Raw genomic sequence first — 6,985 nt, 5'->3', positions numbered from 1 at the left:
CTCAGATACAGGGTGCAGTACTTTCTCACCTTCACGTGTAAAAGTGCAGGTGGGTTGTAGTGCATGAGGCATTCAGAAGATGTTTGGACCGTGTGCTCAGTAGTAGCCTGAGAAGGGTGCAAGCATTTTTTCAACAGAAGGGAGAGTCTTTGGTTCTTTGCAGCTGGGAGGATGCAGTGAGAAAGCTGCCAGGAAGGATGCTGATGTAGTTGTTTCCCACTTTGTGCAGGAGGATGAACTAAGTGACCTTGCAAAAGCTTGTTCTGGGATGAGATGATTCAGCAACCCCACGCTGACATTTCCCCGTTACAGCTGCATTTATGCCTCTCAGATTTGGCCCACTGAGATGGGCAGCGGTTCACTGTACTGCCCACTTTTTTCTCTGTCTAAATCCAGTTCAAGTGCCTGGGCTGGGTAATTTCTCACAGGTCAGATGGGTGTCAGAGAGGGGAGAGGCTGTTCTGACACTCACTACTCATGGCACCCACTACTGATAAGGAGGCTTCCCACCAGAAAGCTTCCAAGATCTTCAAGTCTCTGGACTGTCCCTCTCCTTCCAAAGACTTAGATGCTGTAGAAACCAGTCTCAGCTGACATCCCCCCTCACTTTATTGAAAAGGCAGCAGATACTTGAAAGCAGAGAGCCCCTGGCATCCATGCCAGTGTGAAATGAGACTCAGCATGGGGAAATGGCACATTCTTACTCTTGCAGTGCAGGAGAATCTTGTTTTGCTGAAACTCTTCACGTTGCACTTAATGAAAAATGGGCTTTTGCTTTGAACCCTTGCAAAGTCGACATACAAAAGTACAGCTCTAAGTGGGAGGTGTTTGCCCCACAGTTTATGCAAGTGTCGTGCAGCATAGAATCAGGGGCCTGAGTTCATGGCTAATCTCACAGATTAGGAAAACAGCCTCCTTAAAAACCTGTTAGGGAGAAGGGGCATTTTCCTAGTGAAAGCACTGGAGGATTTGACTCTTTGACCTTTCTTTGACTTCTAGGATGAGCTAACATTGGGGCAGTATACTTTCTGCTTGGATAATCCATCTCTTGAGTACCAGTGACATCTCTGTGTTCAGGGCAGATGTTTGTACAACAGATGTTTGCCCAGTGCGTGGGATTCTCAGGAGAAAGTACTGTGTTTGTGCAAGCTATTATTAAAGCCAATTATGTCTGTAAAGGTTTCTTTCCGGGTGGAAGGTTGAGGTGTTTCATGACATGTAAGTCACACAAAGGACACAGATAGGTATTTATTGCCACAGAGTCCAACCTTACTCTTCCCCTTCTGCTCCCCTACCGTCACCTGCAGAACCGGTTCTCCACACCTACAGGCAGTAACCAAAACCCTTTGTAGCAAGAGGGAAGAGCAGTCATGTCCAGCTCTTGATGTGACACTCCTTTCCCTGAAGGGCTGAAGGAAGATCTGACAAGGTGACTTCCTTCACTGTGTTATCATTGACTGATCCCATCACTTTGCCTGCCTGTCTCAGCCAGCCTGTCTTGCAGGGTGTCCATGTTCTCAGAGGCTTGGGATGTTAATAACCACCATGACTTAGCCACACTACGACAACATACGAGAGAGCCACTGTCTGGTGATATGTATAAGCAGTTAAAAACCCTATCTCATTTCTGTAGGCCAAGATGGAACCAAAATCATCTTGTAAGCCTACTCGAAATGTGCAGTTTTCACAAGGAAGCCAGAGAGCTGGTTGAAAGCTCAGACTTCCAGGCAAATAATAACATGCTGTGTTTCCACCCCATTTCAGCCTAAAAGTTCAAAGAGGTCCATAGATATGAAATGTCCACTAGATCAATTTTATCCATAAACAGACTAAGATTCTGGAACAAACCATTCTGTAACTCTTCTGTTTCCTTAAGTAGATCTTTAGCTGTCATTGTCAGCTCAGGACAGTGTCACCCAAACCTTGCTTAACAGTGGACTGCATCTATGTCACATAGAATTGAATTAATTGCAAGGAGCTGCTGAGATTGTATATCCAGTAATGCCTTACTCCCTCTCAGCCTGAGCAGCCTGCAGGCTCACGGTACTAAGTTCTCTTGTATTCAGGATGTGGTACAGATGCTGACTTCTGTTACTGTCATGAATTAGTCAGTTCTTAGACTTGTGAGAGTGTTGCTGCCACTCAATCTGCTGGACAGTGTCAATAGAGTTTCATTGTGAATATTACCTGATGAATATGGACTTTTTGCTGTTGTGATCGAATGGATATTTGCCTACATCTCAGGCAGTGGCTGAGCCAGCTTCTCACTCTTTTCATCTCTTGTGGCAACAGGTAAAATCAGATTTATTCTTGAATAAAAAGCTACTGCAGTTCAAATTACCAGTGAGATGATGTCAGTTTGCTGTTTTGCTGGTGTTTAGGTATGGGATTAGACAGCGATCTTAACTCCTGTGGTGTCACATTCTCATAACCCCCACTCCTGCTGATAGGCAGTTTCTTCCTATCTCCAGTAATCTGTGACTTCTTCCCTTGGGGCTGTGGTACCCTATATTCATCACTCTGATGTATAAATAACTTTGCGCCTCATCATTTTTGAATGTTGTTTATGCCCCACTGCCTGCCACACCATGTGCCAAGGTTATAAGTAAGCTACTGCGTCTAGACTGTATCTAAACTTGGCGTTGGGTGCCCAAGTTCATAAGAGGAATGGTTTCAGCTATTAGCACAAAGGGGGTGCCCCAATGTGTTTGATCAGGGGTCCAGAGGGGACCTGGCAAGAGAATTCTCTCCTGCCATGCCAGAATAGCACTGGCCCCGCTTTCTGAAGGGGCCTTGGAAACTCTCTTCCCCCCCTGCTCCAAAGCTACTGGGCACCCAGCCCAAAGGAAATACCTGACCTTATCCTTTCCTGATGTGCTTCAATGCACCATTGAGTGCAAGAGGCCCAAAACATCACAGACTCACCTTCACTAGTCTGGACAGATCCAGGCTGAGGCTGGGCTTGGGCTGGCAAGGCAGGCTGAGATACGTGTGTGTGTGAATTGCTGCAAGACTGAGCTGGAGAGGAAGAACAAACAAGCATTAGCTGCCTGCTGAAGCCACACTGATATAGCTGCAGCAGGAACCTCTGCTAGTAAATAGAGTCACAAGCAAAGCTGACGTATTTCCCCATGCAACATGTGAGTGATAATATGTATTTTGACTAAGGACAGAGAACCACTTAAGGCCAGATTGTCTTTATCTATTTAAGGGATGCTACATGAACTCCTTCCCACATCTGGCTTTTGTTTGGAGGCTAGGTGCACTCTTGGCATATTGCAGGACTGTTGTATGACAGAACAGAGGATCACATCTCATACTGGCTGTAAATATATTTTGTGCCAACACTGGTGAAATCTCAGTGGACCATAAACTTGGGAAGTAGCATGCTAAAAGCCTGCTTGACACCACAGGCTGGCTCACTGCTATACGGCTTTGCTCCTCTCTAACTTACAAAGGGCACAGCATTCCTTGAGGAACAGGGAATAGAGACAGACTTTTGGTGGCTTGACTGTGAATGTGGAACATCTCAGTGTGGCTCTGGCATGTAGCAGGCAAGGCTCGCAACAGCAGGGAGCACAGAACTGCCAGTCAGTCCCTGAGAAGTCCCCAATTTATTGGATGCAGCCAAGCTTCTACAGAACTTGGAGCAAATGTGCACCCATTATGGGGAGCGCTGGCACTCCTTTTCTTTTATACCCTATCACATCTAACTGGCCTCTCACATGGATCTGAACAAAACCAGCCCCCAGCAGGTCCAGCTGCTTTAAGCAAGCCCAAGATGGCAAAACTGAAAGAGAAAAGGACCAAATCAGAGAAAAAAGAAAGGAAGTAAAATGGGTCAGTGATAAATTGGCAGAAATGCAGATGTCCAGCAGCAGGAGACACAGCAAGCCAGGCACAGTGGAAGGGCAGGCTTAGCCACGGCGTGGGCAGGCCCCACAGCTCTGAGCCGCATGGGTGTCTGGCCTGGAGACGGGCGGTACAGGGCCACTGTGGGCCTCAGCTAACGCTGCCTCAGTGAATGGCAGCCTTGGCTAACGCGGCCTTGGCGAACAGCAGCCTTGGCCAATGTGGCTTTGGCCTCGGCAAACAGCTGCCTCAGCTAACGCAGCCTTGCCAGACACTGCCTTGGCCTTGGCCAGCAGCAGTCTTGGCTAACGGTGGCCTCAGCTAACGAGGCCTTGGCTAACGCAGCCTTGGGAGCAGCGGCATTGGCTAACGTGGTGGTGGCCTTGTCTAACAGGACCCTGGCTAACAGGACCCCGGCACAGGTGCCCTGGCGAGCAGCGGTGAGCGGCGGATCCTGGCGCACAGAGCCGGAGAGCAGGAGTGGCAGCAGGGTAGTACGGGCTGTGAAGCTCCTTGCAGACCTTGTGTGCGCTATGGCAAACCACGGCCACTTCGGGAGCAGTCAGGCACTGGGACAGGCGGCCTGGGAACGGGGGGAGTCACTGTGCCAGGGAGTGTTTGAAAAATGCAGATGCAGCGCTTAGGGACGTACTTTAGTGGTGGGCTTGGCAGTGCCAGGTTAACTATTGGACTCAATGATCTCAAAAGTGTTTTCCAACCTAAACGATTCTGTGATTCTAAATATCCAATCCACCCAAGTGACACCTTGCCATGCCAAGGGCCAGCCCTCTGGTGAGGGAGTTGCTTTAGCCATGAGGGATGGTCATCTGGCTATCAACAAAGGGCAAGAGGGGCAGAGTCTCTCCCTGCCATGATGCACAGAGAAGATTGTACTTCCTGGCCCCAGCAGTTTTCTTTTCTGACAACTCTAGCTCTTTCAGTGTTGTTGAGCTGCCAGGATTACAGAGGTCTTGACTCAGTGCTTCTCTTGCTTTCAAAGGGAACACAAGACAAAGACACGCATGAGAAATCTCTTTCATGGAAAGTTGCAGGGGATACTGGTACTTTGCTCCCCACGCTGTACTAGTGCCCACACAGCTTACATGATCACTCTGGGGTTAGCCTTAAAAACCAAAGAAAAAATCTGACGCAAACTTGATTGCAGTTGTACTGGGAAAAATCAGATCTTCAGTAATCTGAAAACTGCCCCTACTCATGGGATTAAACATTCCCTTATATCAGGGCTCCCAGCAGAGGGACAGTAAAAGAAATCAAGTAACAATTCAAAAAGTTATACTTTGGAGCCCCACCATCATCTCACAGTATTCAAAAGTACTGAAGAATTCCCAAGGATTGCTTTGCCAGTGCCTGACTGGGAGAAAGCATCCAAGCAGTTACTGTTTCTGCTGGTGGAAGATTTCCACCCATTCAGTATGAAAAGTGTCACCCTGGATTCCTTTGTACTTTTCTCCAGAATACCTGACAGGTGCTTTTGATGCCTAGAAAATGTGAGATCTGGACCATATCAGACATGATCTGCTGCAGAAGCGCTACCACCCTGAAAGATGCAGATCTCAGCATGGCTAGGTAGCAAAGCCTGACTTGGTACGGCTGTCCTGGAACCTCATGGTGAGTCTGTAGGGTGCAAAGACAGATGTTCCAAGTTGCTCAGGGACTGATGCCTCACTTATTGACTTGGGGTGAGAAAAGGATGAAGAGGAGAAGAAAGAAAAGAAAGTACCCGGTGACTGCCTAACTGAACTGTAACAACATACTTGGGCATGAAGCATGTCTGTTTACAGATACCAGTAAAGTGTGAGCTAGGTTACAACTGCTGCCAAAGAGATAATTAAAAAATCCCATAAAATCTCTCTGCAGATTTATGAGCACAGAGGAACTGAAGTTGCTAAATGGCTATGGTTTCCCTGTTTGGCACATCCCCTGGCCCCTGCTCCAGCAATGACCTGCAGCACCAGGGGCACAGCGCTTGCCTCCTACGTGTCATTGCTGGTAACATGACTTGCCCTTTGTTTCCTTGTGCGTTAGGCAGAAATACATGCAAGGCGTCATCTCTGCAAGTCCCATTTGCCCCTTTGGCAGCAGCCTCATTTCGATCATGATATACCAAGCAACATGCAGATGTGTTTATTTTGTTTCCTGATAGCAGGCTGAGCCTCAGCGCTGCTGGAACTGTGTTTTGACTTAGGAGATGAGCACATCAGGGACACCAGGCTTGATACTATCCGCTTCATGCAGATTATATTCTTTGTGACTTCAGTGAGTGAGTTGCCCGCATTAGCAGTACAGGATTGCTGAGCACCTGCCACAGCTTTCATTCCAGCTCCTTAACCCATTGCAAGGACTGAAAGGCTGTGTGTGTTGAGTTCTTGTATCTCATTTCAGGCTGTGGCTCCAGAGGACAGAGTACGTACTGGAGGATTATATATTTGGCTGTAAGAACTCCTTGTATGTGTGAGAGGACACATACTATTAGAAGTTATGTTGTGGGGCCTGCCTTTGCAGGTAGGGGAGAGGTACCAGTGGGAGCTGTGTGAGCAGGACCACGTTTGCCTGATGGGTTTGCATGTGTTTGGAGAAACCGAAGGGTGTGAGGGGTGGGGGGAGGATGCTGTGGATTTTGTGTCAGGCGCTGTGTGCTGAATGAGGTGCCTGCCCAGGAATCTGGCTGGGGGTGTTTCTCCTCCAAGCTGTCCAATATTCTGGGATGTCCTGGGGAGGCTGCAGAGCTCATTTCCTCAACGCCTGGCACGAAGTCTGCTTCCCAGCTCTCCAGCAGCCATGCGAAGCTGCAGGGAGGCCGCGAGGTGAGGCATGTTTGAGCTGTTACCTGGGCAACAGCTAAACACTGACTTCAGATAGTAATTGTAAAATAACAGCATCAGGGCAATGAGGTGGGGGGGAGAGGGGCGCTGCCATTGCCCATGGTCCCAGGGAGTCTTATAAAAGCCTCAGTAAAAAGCTACTTGTGCAAGCCAAATTGGCTGAAGCTCAGCCTGTGCTCAGAGCTCTTGACAAACCGTACCCAGGCAGGGGCACTGTGGTGTTCTGGTCTTTTCAGGTGGCCTCCTGCATCATCATATCTAGCCACCTGCTGCTGCTGCCTGCCACCTCT

Source organism: Falco peregrinus, chromosome 3, assembly GCF_023634155.1.
Source record: "Falco peregrinus isolate bFalPer1 chromosome 3, bFalPer1.pri, whole genome shotgun sequence".
In the NCBI taxonomy this organism is placed as follows: domain Eukaryota; kingdom Metazoa; phylum Chordata; class Aves; order Falconiformes; family Falconidae; genus Falco; species Falco peregrinus.
The sequence above is the reverse complement of the archived record's forward strand: the minus strand, read 5'-3'. Positions refer to the sequence as shown.